Source organism: Notamacropus eugenii, chromosome 1 (assembly GCF_028372415.1).
Source record: "Notamacropus eugenii isolate mMacEug1 chromosome 1, mMacEug1.pri_v2, whole genome shotgun sequence".
In the NCBI taxonomy this organism is placed as follows: Eukaryota; Metazoa; Chordata; class Mammalia; order Diprotodontia; family Macropodidae; genus Notamacropus; species Notamacropus eugenii.
In genome coordinates, this window is record NC_092872.1 from 421460876 (window position 1) to 421480609 (window position 19734).

General features: G+C 38.9%; 1 protein-coding gene across 4 annotated transcripts in view; it reads left to right on the forward strand.

Annotated features, from left to right (window-relative positions):
- The window catches only part of PTPRT (protein tyrosine phosphatase receptor type T), a 1308680-nt gene that overhangs the window by 131749 nt on the left and 1157197 nt on the right, over positions 1 to 19734 (forward strand). The gene's annotated exons all lie outside the window — the stretch shown is intronic.

Consider the following 19734-nt stretch of genomic DNA (forward strand, 5'->3'; position numbering starts at 1 on the left):
GTGGCTCCACCTTGCATTCTCAATATATAATTGGTTCACCCCCTTTTCCAATCATGGATGCCTCTGATGCTGTATATTTTTTCCATTTTTCATATGTTTATTCAGATTTGCGAATGTGGTACAGACTGTTTTATTTTGGATTATTTGAAGTTTTAATTCCTTTGCAACGGGTCTTATGGTTCTGTGATCATGGTTATATGGTACTATTGGATGAATATTGTTGAATATTATTGCTATTATTGTTGCTTTTGTTATTAGCTGATGCATAATTTTACCCAGTGTTCTAGAAGGTTTTGATTTGGGAAGTTGGCAGAAAGAGGGAACTATGAGCCAAGCTTTCCTTGAATAAATAGACTATGTTGATTTCACTGGGTTCTGCAAGCCTAGGGCTGGCCAGTTGTTTGATCCTGGGATGTGAGACTGCACCTGGTCCATTTTCAAGTGTGGTGGAACCTAAAAGGAAGTGGGCTTGAGAAGATACACACACTAGAATTAAGTCCTAATTACTTTCTTGGACACAAATCACTTCCCCAACTCCACTTAGAGAATTTGTTTAATTGACTGAGGAAATAGTCTGAAGTACAAGAACATTTCTTTTCATTAGTGTTCAAATGAAGTGCAAATTAGAGAACTTTGAGACTTCCATATTTCCTAATATAGAAGCTTTGAAGAAGAGAAGAAAAATTAGGAATGGAAGTTGGGATAAAACCAGACATGAGTGTGCTTTGGATAGATGTTTGGATAATTTTCTACTTGCATAATTTGGGAAGTAACCAGAAAGAGGCTGTTGGGAAATAAGTTTGTTTTCAGAGTTTGAGTTTTCAACTTGACTCTAACTTCTCATTTATTGCTCATTCTGCTTTAAAATAAATCTCTCTGGGCTAAGGAGATATGTGAGGAATGGAAGGAGGTTTCTGAGCCCTGTGTGCCCCCATGGAGGAATTAAGTGAGTATAGATAGCACCTGCAATTACACTGCCTGGGATACAATTATAATAGTTATTAATCTACCAGCTTCAGGGTCTAGGATGACTATCAGGTGGAGTCAGGAACCCATTTCTCCTGCATATTTTATTATTGCACAATTATAGCTAATGCATAATTAGGCTATCTGTGAGGTAGCCACATTAATTCTCTACAAGGATTCCTTGGGCTTCTAATTGCTCTAAGTTTTCATTTGAGGCACAGAAATCTTGGTCAGTATTAGAGAAAAGTATTCTAAATTCTTTCATTGTGATCCATGAAGAACCAACACACCTTGGGTATCTGCTATTATTTTAAGAAATGTCAGGTCCTTAGATCCAATCTGTAAATACTAGATTAATTGTTTTTAGTATTTAGTATTGCTGATGCCATTTGTTATTATCAAAGTTCTTTTTGGACAGAGGAGACTTAGTATTGAACATTTCTTTGTAACAAAGAAAAGTAGGCCAAAACAACGGATACAGTAATTGTCTGATATTGTTTCCAACATCTATGTTAGTAGTTTCCAACCTCTTTGATAAGAGGAAAAAGACATTGTAAAGATAACTCCGGACCCTGAATCCAAGAGCCTTGGAAACAGCAGGTTCTTTCAGGCCACTGGATCTTCTTCCAGCCTAGCTTCTGTAGCCATTATGGAGGGGAGAAGTCATTGTGGAGAAGGGAGCCATCTTCTTCATTACCACCAGCAACAGTTTCTGGCCACCAACTGCCACCAACAGGTAGATAAGTACAACAAGGCAACTCCTCCCCTTAGATCACCAGTCCTCTTCTGTAAGGGTACAGCCCTTACATCCATTGCATGAGGAGGTAACGTCTGTGCAAAAGAGGCCAGCTGTCTTTACCAATATCTAATGAACTGACATTCTCAGGGCAGGTGAGATGGCTAAAGCAGAAGGGCACTGAGGAAGAGATGAGAGACAACATGTGTGAGGAAAGTTCAACCACTGCCAGTACCACCACCCTCTCTCAGACGCTGAAGGAAATAGCCTAGTTCCTTGAATCCAAGAATCTTTGGAGTACCAGTGTTTATAGCCCAATGTCAAGTGGTTCAATATCAGAAACTGATATGATTTTTATCACTGGAAATAACATTAAAGAAGAGGTATTATCTCTTGCTTTGCTGATACACACTAAGGACCATAGGACTTTCCCATCTGTCTTGCAGCTAAAATCTTCCACATGTGTTGTCTCTCCATTAGAATGTGAACTTCTTGACAGCTGGGATTGTCTTACTTTTTTATTTGTAAGCACAGTGTATAAATGAAGCACAAAGTAAGTGCTTAATAAATGCTTCATTCATTCACTTATCCACTATTTATTCTCCTAAAACAATTTTTCCCTTTAATTTTCATTAAAATCAATTTCAAAAGTGTGAAATTGGGGAAACTCAGTGCCTTAATAAAAAAAATCTTAAGTGTCTCCCAACTGGAGAAAGCCTGAATTTCTTAGGCTGGCATTCAGGGCTCTACAATCAGACCTTAGACTACTCTTTCAGTCTTATCTCTACTTCTTCATGTACTTTATGCTCCAACCAAACTAGACTGTCTGGTTTTCATCCAAGTCCTTGGGTCTCACCTTGTTTAACATATTTAATAGTGAGTTGGTTGAAGGCATTGATGTCATGCTTACCAGATTTGCATATGACTCAAAGCTAGGAGAGGATAACTGAGACATTCTATAACAGGAATAAAATAATAATAAAAATAATATGTAATATAATAATAAGAAAAGAGAATCTGAGCAGGTTAACTTTTTTCATTAATGATTGATTGGTTGGTTGCTGTCCTTTTTTCTCGAAGGTTACCAAAATGACATCACAATGATAAAATTAAATTTCAGTGTGTCTGACTGTGGCTGATCAGACCAATGTGAACTTGGAATGCTCTACCACAGATTGGGCACAGATAGTCCATGTGAAAATTTGGGATGGATACTCCAAATTTGCACATCTTACAATTACTTTGTGCTGTCTCAATTCTGCTTTGCTTATAGAGCACAGCACCCTTTCTGATGTGGGCACACCACACTGAGCGGTCTTGTGCCAGTGTCTCCCATGTTGCATAGTCAGATCCAAAGTTCTTGAGAGAGACCTTGGGAATGTCCTTGTATCACTTCTTCTGACTACCATGTGATCGCCTGCCCAGTGTGAGTTCTCCATAAAATAGTCTTTTTGGCAAGTGTACATTTTGCATTTGAACAACATGACCAGCCCATTGGAGTTGTGCTCTCTGAAGCAGTTTGAATGCTTGCCAGTTCAAGCAAGGACTTCAGTGTCTGGTACCTTATCCTGCCAGGTGATCTTCAGAATCTTCCTAAGACAGTTCAAATGGAAGTGATTTTTTTTGCAGAGTAAATCACCTAATGTTTTTCAGAACACATTCCATTCCCTCTTGTCGTTGCTGATAGGTACAAAATACTCTTGTATTACTCAAATATCTTTTCTTGTGTATATGAGCACCTTACTTTCTCCTGGTCACTTGCAGATTTTTTTTTGCTATTGGAATCGTTAGATTTAACTACTACATCTCTATCTATCTTTCTATCTCTCTGTCTGTCTGTCTATAGAGTTTGCAGCGTAGGGTTTTTCTCCTGAGGTAATCTGTATTTTTTGTTTGTTTGTTTTTGATTGACACCTTGTTTTCTCTGTGCAAAGTTTGAGCAGTTTTCTTATATCATTTCTTACATTATGGTGTTGAGATTTTTTTTGACTTATCACATTCTTCTGGGAGATCTATAATCCTCAACCTGTCTACATGTATACTGTCTCCAAGATCATTATATTTTGCTAGTACGGCAAATATTATTGCTTTAACTTTCTTGTTGGTTTTTTTTTTTGCTTCTCTTCTTCGAGCTTGCCTTTTACTCCTGTATATTTGCATTCCTAATCATTCTCTATATTCCAATCTCTTACTTACTTGCCATTGTTAACTTAAATTTTCTATTCTTATATTATTACTATTGTACAGGCCATAAATTCTGCTTTCACAATTTTAATTTCTCTTTTAAACTATTCAGGAACTTCCTGGTATGTTTCCATGTTCTCTTGGGAACCCCAGGTTCCTGTTTCATCAGGTGTTGATTCTTTTTTTGTCTGGTAATATTTATTCAGAAATGTTTTGACTATTTAGATGTTTTGGAGGATATATTACCTTCTGTTACTAATTTCTTCCCTGCAGGTTTATCTGCTTATGCTCAAGACCTTTATATGAGTTTTCTTTCTTGTGAAGTTTTTGGTAATTCCTATATTTTTTCTTAAATCCTCCTTTTGCTCATTTTCAGACTCATTTGATGTTATACTGGCGACTGGAACTCAGAGCTCTCTCAATCTCTTCTCATGCTAGAGAGAATTCACATTTAATCATCCTACATGTTTACCCCAGAGATATCTGGGGGGACAGATCTGGCCCCAGCTGAGTACCAGTCATCTTTCCCTCAGGCCTAGAGGAGCACCATACAAACTGCCACAAGTCCATTTGCTCCTCCATTCTCTGACTGAGTACTAATGCTAGCAGAGTGTTGCCATGGGGCAATTCTATCCAGAACAAGCATCTGACTTTAGTTGTTCTTAGTGGAGGAGGCAGGGTAAAGGGTGGGCAGGGAGAGTTGAGTTCTATTATAAGACCATGGATCAGTTTCTGTAACTCTACCTGAGAAGAGTGTGGTGGCTGAAAAAGATAAGGAATGCTGAGTCAGTGCACTAGTTGTTAGTAAGTAGCTTTCTTTGCTGTTAGTACACTGTTTTGTTTTTAACCTTGTTAGAGTTTTTCATGTCTTAGATCACAGTGACAAGTGAAATAGTTTTTGAAAAAACTTTCTTGCAAATAATTCTTATTTTTGAGATGACTGAGGGACTGTGAGGATTGAAGAGTATGTCTGAATCTCCATCTACAGGACCTCTAGTGAATTTGGGCTAAATCTAAAAAGATGAAATTTGGTAGGAATTAATGTAGTGTCTTACATGTTCATGAAAAACTCCAAAAGATACAAGACTGGTGATGTATCACTTGACACACATTTTTCTTTTGCAAAAGATCTGGGATTTTTTTTCTGGACCAATAGCTCAGCCTGAATCAGTGGTGTGATATGACAGCTTCAAAAGCTCATGCAACCTTAAACAACATGAAGAAAACCAAACATCCTGAACACTGGAGGTGATCATCCCATTGTACTGTTTGGTGGTCAGGTCCCATGTGGAGGGACTTATGTTTAGTTCTGGAAGTCAGTAAAGGTATTAATAAGCCAAGTTCATGGTAATAAAGGACCTTGAGATAACATCAGGGGAGGATCAGTTGAAGTAACTGGGAAGTTTACTCTGCAGAAGAGGGGATGTGATTGATATCTTCTTGTCTATGAAGGGCTGTCATATAGAATAGGGATTAGACTTGCTTTCCTGGCCAAGAGGATAGAACTAGGGACAATGCAGAGTTTCATTGATATAGATTTAGGCTCAATGTTCCTTAAAGTGAATTTTTGCCTTGGGTGGGGAAGGGAGTTACCCTAGGAATTTCTATCTTTGCTCTTTCCCTCTTAGGATTTCTGGTGCTTTCTTGAAACTCCTGTGAGTCTTCAGAGTATATGCATAGGTTGGTCCAAGTCACCAATAGAGGATAGAAGGCCATATTAAAGAATGGGGGTGGGGGTGGGGTCTAGTGTATAAAGCAGCTAGGTGGCACACTGGATTGGGCTTGGAGTCACAAAGACCCGAGTTTAAATTCAGCCTTAGACACTTACTAGACATGTGAGTCTTGGGCAAGTCACTTACCCTCTGTCTGTCTCAGTTTCCCCAACTAAAAATAATAACAATTGCACCTACCTAAACTGGGTTGTTGTATCAAATGAGATGTTTGTAAAATGCTTAACACAGTGAAATTTTTTTTCCTTCCTTTCTTTTCTAAAAAGATTTAGGGGAAGGTGCTGACCAAATTCACAGCTTCAGGCTTTAGGCAGGGGAAAAAATTCAAGCAAATTGTCTCAATCCAGTCATCTGTAATAGTTAGGGGCTTTTGGCTGGGAAGGGTGTGTTGAGACCTGAGTTGGAGGCCCTATTATGTGAAGACTAGAAGGTGTATCTAACAGCCCAGAAGAATGTTGGCCTTAGTATTTCATTGTAATCAATCAACAAACATTTGTCAAGTCATTACTAAGCAGTGAGGTGGGCTTTGGGGATACAGAGAAAAATAAAACTCTCCCTGCTCTTAAGGAGAGTTGGCCTTTTGTCTGGGAAAAACATGTACACTTGTAAGTAGAGTATATATATGTATTGTATATATTTTTATCATTTTGAGGGACAGAGGAACTAGTAGCTGGAAAAGAGTTTGGGGGAGATGATCAGAGAAATCTTTATGTAAGAAGTAGTTCTGGGACTAAGATTTGATGGAGCATCAGGAAGAGAGGTTGGAAGTGAGAAGGGTATGCCTACCAGGCAAGAGGGGCAGATCATGCAAAGGTATGGCAATAGGACATGGACTATTTCCTATGTGAAGAATAGCAGGAATGCTCCTTCATCCAAATCTTAGAGCGTACAAATCTGGAAAGGAAGACTAGAACTATGCTGTGAAGGGCTAAAAATGACCAACAGCAGTGTTCATATATCATTGTATAATGATAATATTGGGAAGCCCTGGACTTTATTGAACAAGGGAATGGCATGATTAGACTTTTAGAAAGTATTATTTGGACAACTGTGTAGAGGATGAGTCATAGAAGGGAGAAACTTAGGGAAGGGAGACCAATTGGAAGGCTTTTGCAGTAGTCCTAGGGATCTAGGAGGGTGGTTGTGGTGTGACTGGAGAGAAGGGGAGCTATGTGAAACATGTTATGGAGGCAGAGTTACCAAGACTTGGAGTGTGTGTGTGTGTGTGTGTGTGTGTGTGTGTGTGTGTGTGTATGTGTGTCTGTGTCTGTGTGTTGAAGAGGACTGAAGTTTTGAATCTGCCCTCAAAAAATAGGCAAATTAGGAAAAGGGGTAGGTTGGATTGGGGAGATAGGGAATACATGTTGTTTTGTACATATTGAGTTTGAAATAGCTGTGGGATACCTTATTACATTTGCTTGAAGAAGACACAGTGCAAAGCAGATGATTGAATGGCAGCTGCTCAGTGGTGTAGCAGAGGGATGGAAGCAAGAAGGGAGTAATCCAGAAACAGAATGGCAGCAGCAATAAAGTGAGAGAACCGGGAAGGGAATCTGAAGTCAATGAGACCCAAGGTTATGGTGCTAGATGATGGCAGCCAATGGCTGTAGAGGAGAGCCTTGAATCATGGAAGGGAAGAAAGAACAAACATAGACCAGGGAAACATGGTGTGGAGATATTCCAGAAGATAAATAGTCCATACCCTCAAGGAGGTTACATTCATCAAAGCAGGAGTTCTTAACCTGGGTCCATGTTTATTTTAAATTTGATAACTGTATTTCAATATAATTGATTTCTTTTGTAATACTATCATGAACAAAAAACCACAACATTATTCTGAGAAGGGGTCATTAGGTTATATTGCCTAGGATGTTCATGGCGTAAATTAAGAACTGTGCAGTAAGGGTATATAAAATGCTTAGAAATACCTAGAAAAAAATTTTCTAGTTAGAGAGCCCTTTTAGAACTAAGAGAACAGAGAAGACTTCATGGAGAAGGCAGCCTCTTAGCTGAACCTTGAAGCAAGATAAGAACTTTAATGTCCAGAGATGCAGAAGGACATACATACCCCCCTCCCCCCCCCCTTACTGGGGATGGACTGTACAACTGCATATAGAGTTGAGTGATTGAGTAGTTAGTGACTTTGGAGAAGAGCTGATGGTTTATGTTGTTTCGAATATTGTGTACATAAAAGGTAAGGTGGAAAAGATAGGTTGGAGCTGGTTCTGGAGGGCTTTAAAATTGGACATGAATTTCCAGGCTGAAGAATTTGTATTTTGTCCTAGAGGCTATGGGGAGCCACTGAAGATGGTAGAAATAATTCTCTCTCCCTTCTAGCATTTATATCTTATAGTTACCAGCATAAAAGCTAACCCAGAGATGCCTACAAATATGGTTGTGTTATTTAGTATTGCATTTTGGATCTTCACTTGTGGTAATTAAATCTGCTTCTGAGGAATCAATTTGCTATTGTACTTGAAATGCTATCACTTTAAAGGCACTGTGATACTGCAGAAGGATTTGGTGCTACAAATAGAAATGATTATAGTAGCGTCCAAGTCAGTCAAGTCAGTGGTGGAGCCAAAGCAGTTTAGGTCTTAAGAAAATGGGCAGTAGATTTGCAGATTTGCAGAGAAAAATACCTTTTAGATTCCCTAGGTTCCTTCATGGTTCAACTAAAAATCATCTACTTTACAGGACATTTTCTGATTCCCTCCCTGCTGTTTATGGTACTCCCCTCATTTACCTTGTTTATATACTTTGCATATACTTGTCTGTTCTCATCACAATTTATTAAATGCTTACTAGGTGCCAGGCACTTTCGATACAAAAAGAAAAGGCAAAAAACATGGTCCCTGCCACAGACGACACCATTGTAGTCATCTAGTTCAGGCTCTTTATGAACAAACAATACTTCATGGCTATCTTCTGAATAGATGAAAACTGTAGAATGATAAATAATAGATTTATAGCTGGAAGACATTAGAAATCAGAGTCCAACCCCTTAGTCTTACAAATAAGGAATATGAGGTTCAGAGAATTTAAGTGACTTGTCCAAGGTCCACAGGTACTAAGTACTAGAACCAAGATTTGAACGCAGGTTTTCAAACTCCGAATTCATTACTTTTTCTACCATACCACGAAATGACACTATAAGACATACAACTTATCAATCAAGAGAAAATGAGAACTCAGTGATGTTAGTCATGTCCTCATTCTTAGCATCAGGTTTAGCACAACTCCTAGACTCAGACTCAATCCCATTACTCTGGTCACAACTAAATTCTCCTTCTGTACCCATTTTGACAAATAATTTCAAGCTCTTTATCTAGAAGGAAAATAGAAACCTTAAAATTTTTGTTTCTAGAAAGGAGGTGGGGAAGGAATGAGCAGAAAAAGACTTCAAACAGGATGTGGTTCTTGAGCTAAGCTTTGAAGGGGCCTTGATTCTAAGAGGTAGAGGTGAGGAAGGAGTACCCACCAGGCATGGGGCAGGGAGAGAGGTGACAGGTTCTGCAAAGGCATGGTCATAGGCGGTGACAAAAAACTTTCAAAATATATAGACCTAGTATAATATACCAAAACTGTAGAGGAAAATGTGAGGTGCTGTCATCCTGCCTGCAACGAGAATGCTTTCAGTGAGTCAAGAGTTCAAGTTTACATCCTAATACATCTTTTATTCAGTTACAAAGAACCATTATTTTATCTACCCATGCAGTAGAAAAATAGGATGAGAGAAAGTACTAGGACCATTTCTATATAAACACCATCAAAAATATTGAAAAGAAAGATCACAGTATTAACTACCAGAGAAGTCACAAGTCTACACCACCACCACCACCACCATCATCGTTACCATGCATTCAGTATTGGCATATTATAGGAATGAGAGAATGTGAATAGGGTATGTTTATTATAATTCATATTTATGATAACAGTGTAATTCAGTCCTCAGAGCAGGATCAAATGCAGGTATTATCTTCATTTTATAAGGTAATTGAAATGGAAAGAGGCTGCAGTAGTGTACCCAGGATTTTAACCAGAAAACTCCAAGTTTAAAAACTATCAGTCGGTTAACAAACATGCGTTAATAAGTACCTTTGTGCCAGGCACTGGTGTGGGTACCAAAGTTACAAAGACAAGGAACTTACATTCTATCTGGAGGAGATGACATGAACCCATAGAGACGCCCTTCTTGGTCTTCTACTTTCCTTCTAGTTCTTTCCCTCTGAAACTACCTCCCATTCACATTTTATATGCCATGTACATGCACAGCTGTTTCTGTGTTGTTTTCCATTAGAATATTATTTCTTTAGGGTCAGGGACCATACTTTTGTTTTTTGTTTTTTTTCCCCTTTCCTTTTGTATTCACAGTGCCTGGCACCCAGTAAACACTGAATAAATGCAAATCTGTATTTGTATTATTGTAGAGGAACTTAGAATATACTGATTTGGGGATTCCTGGACCCCTTTTCAAATATCTTAGGCCTTTACTTCTGCAGTTCCTATCCTCCTCTGTTCTGTGAACTTTAGGGAATAATTTCTGATTCTTCTTCTTACCCCACACCCCAATAATTAACAGAATCCTTTTCATCCTGGATTTTTCCTTTGCATGGAATTTCCACATCTTACAATCTTAGAAATCTGTCTTTAGAAAGGATCTCTTCCCTGGTCCTCCTCTCTGCTACTCTTTGAGTTTTCTCTCATGCCTCTGACACACTGGTCCAGGAGGAGCCAGAATATTCTTTGCTCCCTATTTCCACTTCCAGACCACCCCCTCTGTCTCCATCATTAATAATCTTTCCCTCTTGAAAATTCATTGCATCCTTTTTTGTCCATATCCTTGTCATTTTCATCTACTGATGCCAAAGTCATACTCCCTCCTTTCTCCAGGAGTGTGAAACTAGATTAAAAGCTCTCAGAGGGCAAGGACTGTGTTTCATTTATTTAATTTTCTTCCTCACTTTCCAGGCCAGGGCTGTATATATTGTTGATGCTTAATAATGGCATGAATGAGGAAGTGAACGAATAAATAAGTATGCCACTGAAAGGGAACTAAATTTCAGGATAAAATCTCTTTGTCACAATGAATTTGAGGTCAGAAGAGTTGGGTATGTAGGTTCTCTCTTGCTCATCCTCTCACAAATTTCATATCAGTTCATTTTAGAGGCAGCTACATGGTGCAATTGCTAGAGCCCTTGGCTTAGAGCTAGGAAGACCTGAGTTCAAATGTGGCCTCAGATACTTCTTAGCTGTGTGACCCTGGATAAGTCACTTAACCTCTGTCTGTCTCAGTTTCCTCATCTGTAAAATGGGGAAGATAATAACACCTCTCAGGGTTGTTGTGAGGATCGGTTGAAATATTTGTGAAGTATTTGCTGTAGTGCCTGGCACATAGTAGATGTTTACTAAAAGCTTGTTAAAATATAAAATAAAAAAAATCACTCTCTGCACTGAAAATACCCTTTTCATTTTAAGCTACCTTTCAGACACTTGACACCCACTAGCTGTGTGACCTTGGGCAAGTCACTTAACCCCAATTGCCTCATCCTGGGTCATCTCCAGTCATCCTGATGAATATCTGGTCACTGGATTCAAATGGCTCTGGAGGAGAAGTGAGGCTGGTGACTTGCACAGCCCTCCCTCACTCAAAAAAAAACAAAGTCAAGTGCAAGTCATATCTTCATTTCTCTGATGGCATGGTCTTCTTTGGCAACGAAGGACAAACACACACACCTTTTGTATCACAGAATGGCAGAGATGGAGTGGATCTTCAAGATCACTTCCCCCAGTACCAAGGACAAGGACCCCCAGAGAGACTGAAGGATCTTACCCAAAGTTGAAATCAATCACCAAACATTCATGAAACAACAGGCTACCTGCCAGGACTGTGCTGGGTGCTGGGGTACAAACGCAGAAGTGAAAGAGGAAGAACCCTCAACATGGCTTATATCCCAATGGGGCAAACAATGCAAACATTTTGAGATTTGAACTTTATCTCCTGATTAGGCCAGTAGTCTTTCCACTATTCCACACTACCTTCCAGAGTTCCTTTAATGAGGTCAAGCACCAGCTACAGTTTTCTCTGATTTCTGTGTTACCCCTTTGGTCAATAGCTATGCTGACTGTAGTTTTGAATGTTTTCTCATCCCTTCAGGGTGAAAGTATGGGATAAATTATGTGAGGCTTTTTCAGTTCTTCTAGAAAGTGATTGTGCCTGTATTGTAGGGATAAATTTTGTGCATTCCAATGGTGATTTTTCTTCTCTCGGTGAGAATGAAATTCCCTATTTCCTGGTTGTTTTTGGAAAAATTGTGTAAAGGAAAAAAAAATACTTCCCTATTGGTTTTTTCCTTTCCTTTTCACTGGGGATGAGTTGTACTATACATATATCATAGATGAAGGGAATTAGCTGTGAACTGACCACAGCTGTGCTCCTGCCCCAGCAAGCTTGCATTGATCTCACCCAAGCAGCTCATCTGCCCCTCTTGAGGGCTATGGGACGCAGGTGTGTGATGTGTGGTCTCTGAGCTGGCAATGCACTGCTCCCTACAAACTTGGCTTATCTCCAGTACACATGTGAAGTTTTTCCTTGGGGACTTGCCCCCCATCTGCAGCAGTGAGGAAGTAGCATAGGAGCATGCCAGTTCCTATAATAACTCTGGCAGGAGATTAGGGTGCTATCTCCTGCCAGGAATGTCCTCTGGACTAGCTCCACACCTCATGAATGTCTTTGGTTGTGTCCAGTATGCCCTTAATAATAATAATGCCTATGCTGGTAATAGTGTTGACTAGTATTTATATGGCACTTTGAGAAACACCTTACAAAAATTATATCATTTTATCTTCACAAAACCCAGGAAGTTAAGTGCTGTTATTTTATCCCCATTTTATAGATGAGGAAACAGAAGCAGATAGCAGGTAAGTGACCTACCAGGGCTCACACAGCTAGTAAGTATCGTAGGCTGGATTTGGTTTCTGGTATGGTACTTTATCTACTGCCATTAAATCAAAGTGGAGCTTAATTTTATTTAAAAATATGTTATTATTTTCTTGTGTTGGACACCTTTAATTTTTAGTGGAGAAACTTGCTTTATTCACTGAGCATTTATTAAACATCTACTATGTACTGAGCATTGTTTTAGGTGTTGGGGGCACAAATATATAGGCTAAAATAATCCCTACTTTTAAGGAGCCTTCTTTGGAAGCAATCTACTAGTGAGGAATATTCCTTTTCCCTTTTGCTTGGATAGTCCATTCAGAATGGACCAGGAGTCACTCTTTCTTACTTTGGCATTGGAGAAATTGTTCTGCCTTGGTTCTTTGAGCTGTCTGACTGTTTGTTGTCAGTCTCCTTTGCAGGATCATCATTCATTTGCTGCTTCCTAATCCTGGGTGTCTCCTAGAGTTGTACCCTGGGACCCCTCTTCTCTTGTTCCTACACATTCTCTCTTGGTGATGATTGAATTGATTCATTGATTGAATTGAATTGTTTGAATCACTCACTGACAGAATTATTTCTACTGATGATTTGCAAATTTGCTGTAATTCACTCAATGATTTTCCTGCTTCTGGTGTCTTTCTTCTCCACTTCATTGACTAGATAGCTACCAAATGAAAATTCCTAAGGTACGTAGGCTTGGACATGTCACTCACTTATTTCAAAAAATTTCAACACCTCTCTCTTTGCTCAAGAATAAAATATAGCCGTTTCATCTCGGCATTTAAAATTTTTCTCATTCTGATTCTTACCTGCATTTCCACATTTCCCTCATAATACTCTTCTCTCTATGTTCCAGCCAGACTGGCATATTTGCCATTCCATCTTCTACATCTGTGTACTGGGTGTTCTCCATTCCCAGAATGTTTTCCTTCCTCCTTTTCTTCCAGCTTCAGCCTAGATGCTACCTCCTACAAGAAGCCATCCATGATCCCTTCCCCTTCTGAGTGCCTTTTCTGTCTTCAAATTATCTTGTATTTTTATCTGTACACCTATTAAATGTGCCAGGTAGAATATAAGTTTTTGGATGACTTGTAGTTTTGGATTTTAATACCTGTTGCCTAGTGCAGTTATGTCATCGGTGGGAGAACTTCATCCTTGACTTATTCTGGGTCTCCTTCATACTACAGGTCTAATTTTTCTGGAAAATAAGGTAACTCAAGAAGACAGGTTAAGTTGGCTTTAGGAAAATAGTTCTTTTCATATAGTAATAGCTTCACCAATTTGTTGATTTGATTTCAACAAGTCTGTATGATAAAAGTGGAATGTGAGAAGGCAGAGAAAAAACCCAGAAAAATTATTCAGGGAAAATATGAGGAGAAATAGAGCACCTGGTTTGATCCTTGAAGGCAGAGATACGACAAAGTAATGTTTTCCAAGTGTCCCATAGTAATGCCTTTAGGAATACCTCTTTGTGGCCTCTGAACTTAGAGGGGGAAATCACACATGTACAGGAGGTATAAGTGCCACTATAGTGATATGTTCACTGGTTCATGTGAGCCAGCTTTAGGGGATCAGGCTTGGATAGTACCAGTTGTGCCTAATAGTCTGGTCATGTAATATGAGCCACAGGACATTTTCAGTTCCATTTCAAAAATAGCACACTGAAACATCAGTCAATCATGTGGGAACTGTTGGTAAGAATGGCTCAACTTGATGGTGTGGGTGGCCCACTTTTAATATGAGAGATGACATAGTTAAGAGGTGTCACTTTCAGGTTCTTGAAGAGTGTTGGCATTTCAGTCTTCATTGTGCTCTTTCAGCGAGGAACCTTCCTTGTATGAGCAGACTGTCATCCTGAGTATTTCTTTCTTTGAGAGAGGGTCATTTAGTGCCTTACATCTGGACCTCCATTCACTCTGTCAGATCGAGTCCTTTCTTTAGGGCTTTTAAAGTGCACTCCAGTCCAAATGTACTCCCTAGTATAAATTCAGGCAAGTTGTATTGCATGTTGTGTGATGGCTGTGAATCACAGAATCCTAAAAGTGGAAAGGACCATAGTATGTCATTTAGTTCAAACTGTTGCCCACTGTGTGAATGCCCTCTCCTTCTTGATCATGTAGTTATTGATTTGTTTCAACTAGTTAGTCATTTTTGAAATGTGACTCCTAGATTTAGACATAATACAGGCAAATTGTGTAATCTTAGTGGAAGGAATACCTACCTTCCTCTGGTACTAGACTTCTGATTGTGGCAAACAAAATCCTCCATTTTCTGACCCAATCAGCTTTTTTACCATGGCACTCCATTTCTTTCTCTCATTCTTGGAATACTTTTTCTTCACTTTTACCTCTTAACATCCCTGGATTCCTTCAAGCCAGCTCAATCCCTCAAAGTCTACAGGAGGCCTTCTCCAGTTCTCCCAGCTGCTAGTGCCTTTTCCTCTCTGATTCTCCTCCATTACTCTGTATTTAGCTTGTATATCTTTAGTTATTTATGTATCATCTACTTATTAGAACATGAGCTCCTTCAGGGCAGAAACTGTTTTCAGCTTTCTTGGTTTCCTTAGTGTTCGGCATAGTGACTGTCATAAGATCAGTGTTTGTTGACTGACTTCCTTGTTTTCTCATACTCCTTTGCCAGCACAGGGTCTGGCATAGAGTCAGCATTTAATAAATCCTTGCTTGTTTGCTTGCTTCATATTCTATTTTCCATACCTTTCAGATCAAATCAATTTGGATTACTCTCTCTTCCTTTTTTCTTACCTCTTTACTCTCCATGCCTGTCTCTTGTGCTAGAATGGACTCATCTCCATACACTGAAGTCCTTCATTTAAAACACAATTTAAATCTCCTCAACAGAGCCTTCCCTTATCACCTGCCACTCCAATGTAAGTGTTCTCTCTTCCTTATCATATTTCTCAGGGATCTTTGGCTTGATCTATTCTTTGCACTCTTCCTTCTATTGTAGTTATTTTTAATAGTTGCATTTGTATAATATATTGTAGTTATTTTAATATTAAAATTTAAATTTAATAATAAAACAATAATTTTAATAGTAAATTCTTGGAAAATAAGGTCTTTGTATCCCTAAGGCCCAGGTTAGGACCTTTTCATATACCAGGCACTTAATAAATGTATGTCAAATTGAATTTAATTATATCAACGTTGCTTGAGCAACACAGGATGTCATGTTATATTATTGAATCAGATTGAATTTCTAGTCTGCTATGGACTATATCTAGTCCTATATTGTTATTGGGCAATCCATCTTGTTATTGGGCAATTGGTTTTCTTGACCTAAATTTAGAATTTTGCATTTATCACAAGTGCCATTGTCAGGGAGATGGAGTTGCTATGTCCTGCAAAGTTTATACTTTGCTTATATACGTTTTCCTCTCATGGTAGTTAAGACTCATTCAAACAACCCATTGTTTCTTCTCCAAGTCCAAGTTTCAAAGTAAAAACCAACATTTTTGCTTGGAATCTCTTTAAGGGCAGAAACCATGTCTTATTTGTCTCTTTATCTCCTATTGTGCTGAGCCTGTATCCCTACCAAATAGTCAATTTTTGTGGAATAAATGAATAAACAGACTGTTTCTCATTTATTTTTTTCCAAGAAATTTTTCTAAGCCTAACCATATTTTATTTGTTTTCCTCCTTGGGGTTAGTATCTGGAGGGTTAGGGTCTATTGCCTTGCTTTCCTGTGAGGTCAAAAGCCTTGCTTTTGCGGTCTGTTCTTGACACTTAAGAGAAGCATATCTCAGAACAGGAGAGACCTCCTGTGCACATTTGAAAACAATTTCTGCAAACTGTAATTAAAAAATTAATAGCTCATCAGTATTGCTGTACAGCAGGGAGATATGAAATACAATTGTGTTTGAGAATTAAAATTGAATATCACAAAGAGAGCAATAGAAAGACTCATGGTAGATGGGAGCAGACTACAGTACATAACAAATGAGGAACTCCAAAGAAAAATAGGAGTAAAACATATTATTGGGGAATTTTATGATAAGACAAGATGAGCTTTTAACATGATTAGAACAAGTGATGACAGATAGACTGCCATAGTGTCTCGCTAGAACTCTTGGAATTTTAGGAGAAAGTTTGAAAGACCTCTGGCCACAGAGATGGGCCCCTTATGGCAAACTTAATAGTAACTAGAATTTATAAAGTACTTTAAGATTGATAAAACCCTTTACAAATATCACATTTGATTCTCACAATAACCTGGCAAGGTAGGTGCTATTATTATCCTTTTTATAGATGAGGAAACTGAGGCAGGCCAAGAAAAGACTTGCCCAGGGCCACACAGCTAGTATGTGTTTGAAGCAGCATTTGAACCTGATTTCAGGTCTAGTACTTTATCTTCTAACAAGGAAGAACCAAAAATTGAGCAAACAATAAAAGCGCACCATACTTTAGTTTTGCGTTCCCTTCCAGGCTTATCTCAAATTCTTCTACCTTTATTCTTACTCAAATGTATGTATGTGTGTGTGTGTGGGTGGGGTAGGTGATGCACAGATATACAAACATATATATGGACTATCAATAACTATATATCCCTAGATTATACATATGAATTAATCTGAAATATTTGATCATAATGCAGCTGACATTAAATCATACTTCATGATTATCAATAGATCATAGATTAGAACTGGAAGGAATCTCAGAGGATGTGCACTCTCTTTTTAGAAAAAGGGAGAGAGGAGAAATGAATCTCAGGAAGTAAAGTGTCTTGCTCCAGGTCATGTAGGTAGTTATCCTCAGAGGTGGAATTTGAAACCAAATCCTTTGATTCCAGAGCTCTTTCCACTGTGCTGCCTTCATTATTAAGTACTCCTACTCAAATGATCTCATTTTTTCTCATTACAGCCTTTATATTACTTTTTACTTTTCTCTCTTCCCTATCTGAAATCTGATCAGTGACCAACTCCTCTTCAGGTCTTCTGATTCTAAATATGCATAATAATTAGATATAGAAAAGACAATAGGACCAGATGTTTAGAGCTGGGCATCAATCAAAGAAACGTACATTCTAATGGGGCAGATAACATGCAGATAACTAGGCATGTATTCTCAAAGGGACGGGGGAATGGATAAGAGAGATTAGGAAAGTTCTGCAGAAGGTGTTGTCTGAGTTGAGCCTTGAAGGAAATCAGGAGATACAGGTAAGGAGGAAAGAATCTCAGGAGAGGGGAAAATTGGTGAAAAGAAATGAAGTTGAGAGTTTGATTATGAAATATAAGGAACATCAAAAAAGCCAATGTTGCTAAAGGGAACATAGAGGGAAATAGAAATGTAAGAAGGCTAGAAAGGTAAGGAGATAAGTTGTGAAGGGCTTTAAATGTCAGAGAATTTGATTTGATTCTGGAGATACTAGGGAGCCAGTGGAGTTTTTTGAATAAGAAGCTGACATGGGAGGAACTGTACTTTAGAAAAATCATTTTGGCAACTGAGTAGAGAATGGATTGGAATGGGAAGAGAAACTTGAGGCAGGGAGGCCAGTTAGAAGGTTATTGTTGTAATCCAGGCATGAAGTGATTGATAAAGGCCTGTACCAGGGTGGTAGCTGTATGAGTGGAGAGGAGAGGTGTACAAGAAATATTGCAAAGGCAGAAACAACAAGACTTGGAAATAATTTGATTATGCAAAGTGAATGTGAGACAAGAATTTAGGATGTCCCTAAAAGTTTCGGGCCTGGGTGACTGAGAGGATGATGGTGCCCTCCACAGTAAGAGGGATATTCATTAAAGGGGAGAGTTTAGGAAGAAAGATTATGAGTTATGTTTTTTACATGAGTTTGTGGTACATATGGGACTTCAAATTCAGTGTGTTCAAAAGGTAACTGGTGATGCAAGAGTGAAGCTGAGAGGGGGAGGTTAGGGCTTTGTATATAGATCTGGGAATCATCTGTGTAGAGATGACAATCCATGGAAAGTGATAAGATAATCAAGTGAGTTAGTGTATTGAGAGGAGAGAAATAAAGCTTTGGAGGTGTTTCTTGGATCCAGCAAAGGAGACTGAGAAAGTGCCATCAGGAAGAAGAAACAAGAGAAGACAGTGTCATGACAATCTAGAGAAGAATGTACATGCAGAGAAGTGGATGAACAGTTGTGTCGAAGGCTATAGAAAGGTCAGAAAGATAAGGACTAGGGAAAGGCCATTAAGATTAGATTCGACAATTAAGAGCTCATTGGTGATTTAACAGAGAACAGTTTTAGTTGATTGATGAAGTCAACAGCCATACTGCACAAGTTTTAGAATTGAGTGAGAGAAGAGACATTGATTGTAGATGGATTTCTCAAGGAATTTAGCAGAGAAAAGCAGGAGAGTTTTACAACAATAGCTAGAGAGTTGATAGGATCAAGCGGATTTGGCCTCCCTCCCTCCCTCCCTCCCTCCATTCCTCCCTCCCTCTCTCCCTCCCTCCCTCCCTTCCTTCCTTCCTCCATCCCTCTCTCTCTTTTTCTTCTTGGTGGAAAAGGTATGAGTATGTTTGTGGGCAGCAATGAGGGAATCAGAAAATAGGGAGAGATTGAAGATTATGTAATAGTTAGAGGGGACAATCTGCTGGAGGAAAATGAATGGGATGGGAGCAAGGGTTCCTGTAAAGGGGGTTGCCTTAGCAAGGAACATTGATCTTTATGTAACATTTATTAGCAAAGGAGGAAATAAGGGTCTTTTCTAAATGATGTGACATAAGGAAAGGGTGCAAAAGAGGGACCAAGATCTTTGTGAAAGTTGTCTGAGTGAAGTATAAGATGATGGGGGAGAGGATGCTGTTCCTTTCATTTAGGACGTGGCAGGCTTGAGGAAGCATGAAAAGGTTTTGGAATAGCTACTTTGGTCAGTGAGATTAGGAATCTGTTAGGGAAGGACAAAAGGGCTGTATGAATATATTGAGAGCTCAGTTGAAAGTATGTAAGATAAACTTACCTTTGACAGCCAACACAGTTTTTGACTTTCTTGAGCTTCATTTAACAGTACATGAATAGGAAAAAAGGTGGCAGATGTTTGGAATAATACAAGGGTGAGATTTGACAATGTTGATCAGTGTTAAGACAAGGAGGGGCTGAGCAAGGGATTTGAATATAGAGAATTTGGTAGAGTTGAAATGATTTACCAAGGAAAAGGAGAAGAGTGCTGTTAAGGGAGGAGAGATGGACTGG